Source organism: Apostichopus japonicus, chromosome 7 (genome assembly GCF_037975245.1).
Source record: "Apostichopus japonicus isolate 1M-3 chromosome 7, ASM3797524v1, whole genome shotgun sequence".
In the NCBI taxonomy this organism is placed as follows: domain Eukaryota; kingdom Metazoa; phylum Echinodermata; class Holothuroidea; order Aspidochirotida; family Stichopodidae; genus Apostichopus; species Apostichopus japonicus.
In genome coordinates, this window is record NC_092567.1 from 10,875,806 (window position 1) to 10,888,005 (window position 12,200).

At 44.9% G+C, this 12,200-nt stretch overlaps 1 protein-coding gene across 2 annotated transcripts in view; it reads left to right on the top strand.

The window, feature by feature from the left end:
- Window positions 1–12,200, top strand: part of LOC139970036 (NLR family CARD domain-containing protein 4-like) — a 554,750-nt gene that overhangs the window by 288,085 nt on the left and 254,465 nt on the right. The gene's annotated exons all lie outside the window — the stretch shown is intronic.

Consider the following 12,200-nt stretch of genomic DNA (forward strand, 5'->3'; position numbering starts at 1 on the left):
GTTCAGGCTCCTAACTTAATCCATCAATGGGCAAGTTTGAATGTGTCCTCCACTTTTGAAATCCTGCGCACGCGTACCTGTCTATGACCCCTGCAAAGAGCTGTAGTACATGACTACCGGGCCATACAATGTAGTGTCTGTGTTGCTCCATACCTTGCAAGGAACTGTCACGGAATGAAGAGAAAGGGAGCTGTCACTGAGTTCTTTGGTATAACTTGATCTGTCATAATATATAATGAGTGTATATCATAATTGTAATTAATTAATCATAAAGGTGTTGCTTCATACCTTGCAAGGAACTGTCACGGAATGAAGAGAAAGGGAGCTGTCACTGAGTTCTTTGGTATAACTTGATCTGTCATAATATATAATGAGTGTATATCATAATTGTAATTAATTAATCATAATCAGGAGCTGTTACATATATATAGAGCTCCCTGCTATAATTAGGGAGCTGTCACTGAGAATAGCTCCCTGCTATAATTAGGGAGCTGTCACTGAGAAGAGCTCCCTGCTATAATTAGGAAGCTGTCACTGAGAATAGCTCCCTGCTATAATAAGGGAGTTGTCCCTGGGAAGAGCTACCTGCTATAATTGAGGAGCTGTTACATATAGAGCTCTCTGGTATAATTAGGGAGCTGTTACATATAGAGCTCCCTGCTATAATGAGGGAGCTGTCACTGAGAATAGCTCCCTGCTATAACTAGGAAGCTGTCACTGAGAAGAGCTCCCTGCTATAATTAGGGAGTTGTCCCTGGGAAGAGCTACCTGCTATAATTGAGGAGCTGTTACATATAGAGCTCTCTGGTATAATTAGGGAGCTGTTACATATAGAGCTCCCTGCTATAATTAGGGAGCTGTCACTGAGAATAGCTCCCTGCTATAACTAGGAAGCTGTCACTGAGAAGAGCTCCCTGCTATAATTAGGGAGTTGTCCCTGGGAAGAGCTACCTGCTATAATTGAGGAGCTGTTACATAACCAGGTTCGGACGTTTTCTAAGGTTTTCCAAGCCTGCCGCTATGCCCGGAGTTAACTCGTTGAAACGCGGGTTCAAATTGCAGGGCTTATCTGCGGTTACAGTTTTTTGCTCCACCTATCCTTGCTTGAAGCAAGACCGCGTTCGTGGGACCGGGGTAATATAGAGCTTCCTAGTATAATTAGGGAGCTGTTACATATAGAGCTCTCTGCTATAATTAGGGAGCTTACTTTGAGATATCTCCCTGCTATAATTAGGGAGCTGTTACTGAGTCCCTGCTATAATTTGGGAGCTGTTACTGAGATATCTCCCTGATATAATTAGGGAGCTGTTGCATATTGAGCTCCGTACTGTAATTAGACATCTGTCTTCGAGAGAGAACCCTGTTATAATTAGGGAGCCCCCTCGTTATTACAGAGCAAAATGAACGAATGCTACACATTTCATGTACGATACTTCCTCAGCGCTAACTTAGGCCTCAAATCTACAAGTTATTCAATTTCTTTGAAATGAGCGTAGAAAATGGAGATGGGAGACGTTGGGGGGGGGGTGGGGTCAGGGGTGTGAAAAGGTAAGAGATAGTAACACTCATCTGGGCATTTCTTCGTATGCAATCTTCATTTTCATCGCGAGACTATGTTCTCGCTGTTCGCGAGTCAGGAGAGGAATTAAAATAAATCGAGGCAGATAAAGCAAGATAAAGGTGCTCATTTATACATTGTGTACCTCTGTGTCATGTTCAGACCAAGTCATGAAATATTACATATCATAACCAACACCTCAATCGTGTCTAAGCACTTAATTACTCCATTCTCTCATATCAAATCCGCCAACTTCTTGTCTAATTTCAACATTCCTAGTGGACAAATATGGAACGCGAAAAGGGAAACCATATTTCGTTGTCTAAACTAAGTTTGTTGCTGTCTAAACTAAAGTTGTTGCTTCTGTTTTATCATGTTGTAGCTCAAATTTTGGTTGTTGTCTAAACTTACGTTGTTGTCTAAACTTACGTTGTTGTCTAAACTTTCATTGCTGCCTAAACTTACGTTTTTGCCTAAACTTACGTTGCTGCCTAAACTTACGTTGTTGTCTAAACCTACGTTGCCGTCTGAAGTTGGTTCCGTTGTCTACTTACGTTATTGCCCAATCACGTGATATAAAAATATGGGCTATTCGCGCGAAATTCAACTTGCGCTGTATATACATACACGTCGTTAATTTGCTGACCAATTACGAAATAGTCAGTAAGATTGACATGTATCCCAACCCAATTACAAACCGGTAAACGCTCTCCACCATGCTACTTACATGAGCTGACCCCGCCCACTATATGCGAAGAACAAAGGCGGCCTTGTCCACGGGACTGTTTTCCTAAACCCAGGCAGCAAGAACCAACCCCCTGCGTATAGTAATCATATGAAGCCCATGTGGTAAAGCAATTGTTGAACAGCGCCTATGGCAACAATGTAAGCGCGAAAAGGGCAAACTGATTTCGTTGTCTAATCTAAGTTTGTTGTTGCCTAAACTAAAGTTGTTGCTGCTGTTTCACCATGCTGTTGCTCAAACTCACGTTGATGTCTAAAATTCCGTTGTCTAAACTTACGTCGTTGTCTAAACTTACGTTAAACTTAGCAACGAAATAAGTTTGCCCTTTTCGCGTTCCATAGACAAATGCATTTAAATCCCCACTCCCACCCCGAACGCTACTAACCGATATAGTGGCGGGTGGTAACACCGGATTGTTAGCAGGCGCGTATCCAGGGAGGGGGCGTTGGGGGCGCGCGCCCCCGGATAAGAAAAGGAGGAGAGAAAAGAGGAGAAGAAAAAGGAAAAAAAGAGGGGAAAAAAGAGGAGGAGAAGAGGAAGGAAGGGAAAAGAAAAAGAAGAACGAGAGAAAAGGAGAAAAAGAGGGAGTAGAAGAAAAACGCCAAGACACCGGGAAGAGAAAAAGGAACAGTGACATCATTACAGCGCTGGTCCCTATTATATACACAGGGTAGCCAGTGACGGATCAAGGATTTCGGAAGGGGCGTTTGCCTCACCCTACCCCTTACACCGACAACTCCATTTTTGACGTTTCCATTTTTCCTCTCTCACTCATGATCTATATGCTATATATGGTCTATCATAAGGCGTGTGTGTGTATATACGCCTTAAACAATTGTAGAATTGTGCTATGAAACCAACTGTGGCTGGTCTCGAACTCGACCGTGTCGTCGGGGAACATGACGCATTTCGGGAAGGGGGCGACCGCCCCCCCCCCTGCAGCATATTTTTTTTATGATATCGCCAGTAATTTCAAAATAGAAAGTGCTTAGATGCAACTTACAAGGCCTGGGAAGTGTCGTTTCCAGCGATCTGGGAGGCATTTTCGGCCAAAATTGACTTGAACGCTTCGCGCCAAACTTATGGTGGCGCTACGCTTAGATAATTTGCCTACAGGCTTCGCCCCTCCCTTGGCAAATTCCTCGCTACGCGCCTGTTCGAATTTGTAAAGCAACCGCAGCAGATATCACATCATATCAGTGAGCATGAAAATGGCGTTCCAGGATGAACAGCCTCAAAACTGTCCGACTTGCCCGAAAAAATAACCAAAATTTTTTGCGCGCTCTGCGCGCGTTCATCATGTTATGGTCAATATCACATAAACAAGCATCGGTTATTTACCCTACATCGCATACCATCGTGTACCGTACGGTCCGTGAAAGTTGCGCAGTGTACCGCGGGATGCTAATGTAAACAACGAAATGTCTTATGTAGATGGAGAAAAAGGCATGGAGGTCCAATTATGTCAAAACTCTCTTTTACATTAGAAATGGCGAATTAGGGGCTGCAGCCCCCCCCCCCCCCGCGCCTCCTACACCTATGTGCATGGGCGTTAATCCGATTTGAAACGTGGGGGGGACGTAATCGATTCGAGTATTCCGGCCGTAAGTACTATCTAAGCGGAGCGCCACCATCGGTTGGCGCGCAGCGTACAAGAAAGTTTTTCTTCTGGCAGACCCCTCAGATTGCAGGAAACGGCACTTCCCGTGCATTATGGCAGTAAGCAACACCCCTAAAATTGATAAAAATTTCCGGCAATTTTTTATTTTGGGAAATAGTCTCGAAGGAAGTGATCGCCATTTATTCCTCAGTTTACCAATTCCTCGTCTCCCAGAAGCAACCAAAATTTAAGATATGGAAACAATTTTTGTGTTGGCTGATCCATGATCGCCGCCCATGCCCGTGAGAAGTGGTGACTGGGTGAAGAAAAAACTACGCCGTTTGAAGTCATTTGCAGAAAAAGCGAAAGTAGCGAAACCTAAGGTAAAGCGCGCGATAACGAAGTGATTATATTCCAGGTTAATTGAGACTGTATCAAACGCGAGCTTAGGACAAACATATATAATGGTAATGGCATTACTAATCCCGATATGTCGTCTTTGAGGTGTGTGGAAAATCCGCAACGACCATCAAAGAGCAATTGAATATTTAGTCTACTTTTCGATTTCGAAAACACTTTTTTTTTAAAATTATGACAAACTTTTATGACACCTTTGACAATTTTTTTGGGGGGGCTGTGCCCCCGGGTCCCAATGGGCACGACGCCACTGACCCCAGGGCCTCAGATATAGGCCTATTGCAGGGGTGGGCAACCTTTTGAATGAATGGGCCAGATTTTAGGAGTGAAAGATTGACAGGGCCGCACCTAACCAACGACTTGCTGTTGATTTCAAACCTTTGATTCCGAGGACGTTCAAGCAATAGGTGTGTGTACTTAATCTGTATTCACAAAACCATAATGTCAATACAGTCCAGTTGGTAATTAATGGTGATAATAGACCAACCTGACAGCATCATTAGTGCAGATAAATTCTAAGCAGCTAGCTCGTTTAGTGATGATGCAAAATAGATTGTTTTTTTTTCTTTTTCTTGAGACATCTCACGGGCCGCAAAAAAATCACTGGCGGGCCTCATGTGGCCCGCAGGTTGCCCTCCCCTAGTCTATAGGAACGATGTCCCAAAATTTCCCGGACATATAGGCGAAGGAAGCTATCCGCCGCGACTGCATGTGAGTTTCTCGACCTACTGTCCTGGGAGTCATACCACAAAATGGTGCATTTCCTCATACGCCATTATTAATAATTTAAATAACTAACTAATATGGCACAGCCCAAATCCGAGTTCGTATAGCGAGCTTAGCGCAAATTTGGCCAAAAGTCGTCAAACGCCAGCATGTTAAACCAGGTTGCTAGGTCTACGAGAATACATTTATATGAAATTTGAAAACAAGGATATAGCAAGACAAACCACTTTTATTATGTTTTCAGGACCTCACACATGCGCATGTATCGTCTGACTTAGAATAGGTCCCATGTGAGTGGTGGCTAAAGTGATGAAGGCATGAAAATAAATCAGTGGTTGTTCGTTGGAGTCCTCAAACAAGTTACCTCGGTTGCTAGGTGGATCTGCATCTGGTTATCGAGTGAATTCTGGTCGGAGCGTACTATGTAACCACCATGTACCCAGGGACGTAGCTAAGGCCTGATGATTGGGGGGGGGGGGGGGGATAGTGGCTGAAAATCGGTTTTGTAGCCCGAAAATTCCGACTGCTGCTTTGTACCCCCACCCTCGCGCTACTCGTCAACGATACGGTCAGTGTCAGTCAGAAAACCCAATCTTTCGCGACTGCACTTCTGTTACGAACTTGTTGCGATACATTTGTACCCACTGGCACTCACTTCCCAAACTTATTGCCCCCCCCCCCCCCACCCCAACCAAATATTTTTTTGTGAAATTCGGGCAATATGATGATAGCTTTTGGGCACCTACTGAAAGAAAGATAATTTGCAATGTGCTTTTCAGTGATTAAACTGATATTATTATTACCCAACAATTTTCACCAATACGGTAATAAGACGGAAAGTGATTATACGCTATTTGCATGCGATGTAAAAACCGATGCATGCCTGTATTTTAATACACATTATCATGTGGAATACGCGCGTAGCGCGCGAAAAATTTTGGTTATATTTTTTCGGGCAAGTCGTTACAACCCCCCCCCCCCCCACAAATTAAATTGGGCTCCTACGCCTATGACGGTAGTTCTATTGGGCATTATTTTGTAGTATTCAAAATCATACGAAGTTTTGTACGGTGGAGTTTAAGAATCGCGAGATACAATTTCCCAAGGTGGCAAGGAAAACTTGGTAAATATGACAGGTTAAAGGTCAATTTTGACCGAAATTTTTAAAAAAATTTAGGTCATGCACAATCACAGGGATAAATGAATAGGCCTAGATAAGAGTGCGACAGTCGGAAATTCAGACAATCGCACTCCAATTTTCCAACTAGCGTCAGTTTTACCAAGTTTGGGGGTGAGACACCCCCACACCCCCTCTAACGACGTCCCTGCGCGGTGAATATGGAACACGATCACATGGTTCAGCCTCTGTAGCGTCATGGTGCTCCGTAGCCTTGTCTTCAAACGCCTCAGAGCACTAAAAGATCTCTCGGCTTCCGTCGAACTGGCGGAGGAGACGAGGAGCAACCGCAAGAGAGCTTCGACTTCACCAAACATAGCCCGCACCGCTGGATTTATCGACTTGAATATTTGTCTATACCATTCAACCGACGACGAATTGAGCTGGCCTCGAAAGAATGGCAGACTAAGCTTAAAGATTGTTGGATAGCTCAGGGTACCAATTACTCACGAGATCTGGGTGGAATTCTACATTCAGCAACATTGAGTGATATTCGAGGATATGAATCCTAAGATGTGTAAGCCGTAACCAAATAGAGCCACGACACTACTCTTTTTCCAAATGTGTGGGGGGGACATTTGATATTGTTTCCCCCATCCATCGAAATGTGGGGGGGACGTGTCCCCCCGTCCCCCCCTGGATTGACGCCCATGCCTATGTGTGTAGTGTTCGGTTTCGGAAATATCTGCTTTTTTCATTTCCTTCAACCAAGTTTTATAATAGCCGTTATAAGAGTTTTTAACGTGGGCGGCGATCCGTACTTCCGAGTGGGGGGGGGGGCGGGGGATTGACTTTGTTGACTATCTAAGCGTAGCGCCACCATGTGTTGGCGCGAAGCGTACAAGAAAATTTTGGGATTAACAAACCCTCTAGATGGCTGGAAACGGCACTTCCCGCGAGGTTTCCAAGCGGCATATACCCAACTTTAAAATAGGGATATCATGTCCGAAATATCTCATAATCAGGATCCAAAATACTTTTTTTTTTAAATTTCGGGTGTTCTTTTGGGAAAATTGCCCCTGTCAATCTTGTTTCAGGCGCTACGTTAGAATGTTCGAGAACTCTTTGATATTATTCGATGAAGAAAATGGCCTCATGCAGGCTATTATAGGCCTATACACATGCAATACACAATTACACATAGTTACATTCTTAGGTACCGATTGCTAGGGCATCCAGGTGAAATGTGTATTTAGCATTACCGTGGTAACATGAGATTCTCAGCTGTTCGAGGGAACATGTACGTGTGTAGGCCTACTATAGGGCCTATATGAATCATGGAGGTAAATGAATCTGGAGGATTCATGTCAATTGGGCGCGCGCGTACCATGCATGGAGGGTCATGTGATGTGTTCCAGGGTGGTACTAATATATTACTCTCCCCATTACGCATGATGATTTCACCCAACTAGTACGTAAATGTGTATGCGTGCTTAGAGCAGCAGACGACGTGCACCCGTTACCTAGCAATAACCTTGCCTGTAGCCTGACGTGATAGCTATATTCCCGTCGAGCAGCATTAGGCTCTGTTCCATGGAGAATTCCGTGGGTTGCACTGAACTAAACATTTCCCCACAGCAACACGTCCAGTTCAACAATCCTTTTCGACAAAAAATCGTTCTTGAAATACAATTCAGACATCGACATCGACATTTTCCGCTGCAAGCCCAATGTATCTATACTTGTTCTGTGCCAGCATGTCTAACGTTAGCATTATTAGCACTATTTCGTAGGCCTGAAGTACCAGTACCTGCTTTGGCCGTTAGTTCACATGTCCGAACCGACAAATCTTTCACGAAGTAACTAACACTATTCTCGAACTGCTACAGAGAAATATCAGTTTGGTACTACCCTGGAACACATCACATGACCCTCCATGCATGGTACGCGCGCGCCCAATTGACATGAATCCTCCAGATTCATTTACCTCGATGGATATGAATACTATGAGGGTGCATATATGCACTATATCAATACCGTGGGCGCAATAATACATTTTGTTGTTCTAGGGCCAATGAAGCCTACAGTCAACTATTCTTGCTTTATAAAGACGCTTTATTTGAAAAGATCGCACTGCGTTTATGGTAGGCGAGAAATGAAGCTAAAAAAGAGCCGTACAATAACGATGATGCATAAATGTAGGCATGAAAATATTCTTATCCCTGGCATTTGGTGGGGGAATATGGTGTATTACATCCCCTCCACCCATTTTCATGGGGGATATATCCCCCCTTCCCCCCAGGATCGCCGCCCATGGGTTTTAATATTTGTACACCAATAAATTAACTGTGTCTGAATTTTGGAAAATTTCTGACCAACATTCTTTATCACACTTCCCTCTACTCGTGCATTTTTGGCCGGTCTGTTAGGGGTTGAAGGAGGTTTTTCTATATTGGTTGTCCATAGATGAAATTTTGTGCAACATTATGGGTATGTTTTGAAGTGAGTTTATTCACGAGAAATGTGAATTTTCAAATTCTGAACAAATAATGGGCTTGGAACCTTGAAAAGTGGGCCTGACGGATATTGTGGGCCGCGACGTACAATCACCTATAAAAAGCAATGATCCACAGGACATGCGATGAGGTCGAACATGATTTGTGACTGGTGACAATCTTCAAAAAGGTTATGGATGGAAAAAACACTATCGGGAAATACTTGCAAGGTTCTCAGGCAAAAAGTGTACATCTGGTTGGTCATTTTCAAGCCCGAGAGGTGCCATTTCCGGTGATCTAGGGGGTATCAAAACCAGGAATTTCTTGTACGCTGCGCGCCAACCGATGGTGGCGCTCCGCTTAGTAATTCGCGCCCCCCGGGTTAGAAAATCCTGGATACGCCCCTGGTTAGGATAATACTGCTTAAAGTTTCTTCCTTTGTTTTGAGATGTGACAGACTCGAGTTTTGCGAACATATTGTTTCACTAATCAGTTATTTCTACAAATTATCAGTAGACAGAGATTAGTTCACCAGTATATAGGCATAGGAGATAAAGCTACACACACAACCAGCTGCTTTAAGCTAAAATAGAAAATGCTCTGATCAGGAGCATCAATCCGAATTGAGAGTTGGGTGGGGGGGGGGGGGCATAAATAGGAAACATGAATAAACCGAAGGAGTCGACTTAGCGCAAAGCCTTTTTGGGTGGGGTTCAGGGGCGAATCCCCGCCAGTGGTCCACGAGTCGGACTCTACAAATCTTCAGGTTTACTTCTGTTTGGTGCCTGAATTGATGTGTAATTCATAAATATATTTAATAAAAGTCACATTTGACAAGATTAGCTTTGAATTAAAAAGACTTATCTATTTCACCTCCTGATGTAACTTATGGCATTAATCATGATTATTCAGATTTAAACTTAAACCCAAAAGGAAACATCTAAACTTTGAACACAAGGTTATCTAGTTATCCAGACATATACAACATGCACACATATGGTATTATAAGTACATTTGAAAAGCAGTATTTGGTATTTAGGCACATTCACTTCATCGGAAACAACAAATCATAAAAATAAAGATAAACATCAGGGCCGTAGCCTGGGTAGAATTCCTAGCAGCAGTTAAGGAACATCGAGAAAAAATGTATCGTCCAAATGTTACATAGCGATGCTTTGATGTGCGGATATACGGTACCAGGCGCTTTCTCAAGAAATTTGAGTGGGTTGGTCATTTCCAAAAAGGGACCGTCATGACACTATCTAAGGACCTACTGTGGGTAGGGGAGGGGGAATGAGCTGAGTGAGTGGACCGTGTATTCTTAGTAAAACATTGTGGCACTAATATAGGGGATAACAGTGAAACATACGTAATAAGTATATTTATGAACCGTAGTTTCACGTAAGACTGCTACACTGTTCATGCAGGTTAAATCTTTGGAGCTCTCTACCTTTATTTTTATTATAATCCCCCTCTGCCCCAGCCAGCCCCCCCCCCCCCTCTGAAAAACCACCAGAAACAGTAGTCGCATCAGAGATCGTGCATATACGTGATGAGCAGTTAAAGTAAACCTTATGTTACTTGACCGCCATTCCTACACTACGTGCCTAGAATCTCAGAGTTTGCACACTACAGACTAATTAAATCATAAGAAATGATATGAACATTTATCGTAGGCCTACTTTCATTTAGAAAGTGTAAATCTCAAAGGGCAGCTACCCATGCGCAGGCTACGGCCCTGTATACTAAACTACTGCGTGTAAAGAGCAATGCACTGACCCTGTTAGGAAGGATAAAAAAAATACCGTTTATAACCATCGTCCCCTCCATCCCCCAAACCCCTTCCATCTCCCCAACCCCACCATATCTCTCAAACCCCTCCATCTCCCCAACCTCCTCCATCTCCTAAACCCAGGGATGTAAGTGCAGCCAAAAAAAAAAAAAAACCGGAAAAATATTCGGAGACCCCAGGTGAATGCCGTCCTAACACATCCTACTCCTAGCTCTGACTACTTACACACTATCGTTACTGTATGTTAGGCTAGCTTAGAAGTATTAGCGCTAACACATCCTACCCCTACTGTAGTTCTTACTACTTACACACTATCGTTATGTTAGGCTAGCTCAAAGTTACGAATACGTCGCAGCGAACTACGGAATAAAAAACAGTCTCACATTCGAATGCGATCACAAATATCGACTTTCAAATGCGTATCCCGTAGATTTCCGCCGCTCACAAATATCACAAGCGTTAATTCTAAAACTTATGTCGAGCACCAGCAGTTACGAAGATATTAATTAGCAGTCCAATCAACAAGAATTAGGCAAGGTTTTTCAACGACAGAAATGAGCTATAGCGATTTGAAGTTCGCACGTACGCAACGATATTCACATGGCACAATGTTGTACAGTGCAATGCGATGATGCGAAACTGGAAATGGTATTTTGAGTGATCGATGAGTGAAAATTGAAGTTAGCTTGCTGCAACGGGCCAGGCATTTTTGCCGCGTTGTGTCTTTGATATTCGAGCAATTTTGTGGAACTTTATTGGAATTAAAAAAAAAAACGGATTTCCGCAAAAATCCGGAAGACTTACATCCCTGTAAACCCCTTCCATCTCCCTCACACCCCTCCATCCCCCACCCTCTCCAACTCCCCAACCCCTCCATCCCCACCCTCTCCAACTCCCCAACCCGCTCCATCTCCCTCACACCCCTCCATCCCCCACCCTCTCCAATTCCCTAACCCGCTCCATCAAACCCCTCCATCTCCCTCACACCCCTCCATCCCCCACCCTCTCCAACTCCCCAACCCCTCCCTCAAACCCCTCCATCTCCCTCCATCCCCACCCTCTCCAACTCCCCAACCCTCTCCATCTCCCTCACACCCCTCCATCCCCCACCCTCTCCAACTCCCCAACCCCTCCCTCAAACCCCTCAATCCCCACCCTCTCCAACTCCCCAACCCACTCCATCTCCCTCACACCCCTCCATCCCCAACCCTCTCCAACCCCTCCCTCAATCCCCTCCATCCCCACCCTCTCCAACTCCTCAACCCTCTCAATCTCCCTCACACCCCTCCATCCCCCACCCTCTCCAACTCCCCAACCCCTCCCTCAAACCCCTCCATCTCCCTCCATCCCCACCCTCTCCAACTCCCCAACCCGCTCCATCTCCCTCACACCCCTCCATCCCCCACCCTCTCCAACTCCCCAACCCCTCCCTCAAACCCCTCCATCCCCACCCTCTCCAACTCCCCAACCCACTCCATCTCCCTCACACCCCTCCATCCCCAACCCTCTCCAACTCCCCAACCCCTCCCTCAAGCACCTCCATCCCCACCCTCTCCAACTCCCCAACCCTCTCAATCTCCCTCACACCCCTCCATCCCCCACCCTCTCCAACTCCCCAACCCCTCCCTCAAACCCCTCCATCTCCCTCCATCCCCACCCTCTCCAACTCCCCAACCCGCTCCATCTCCCTCACACCCCTCCATTCCCCACCCTCTCCAACTCCCCAATCCCCTCCATCAAACCCCTACAT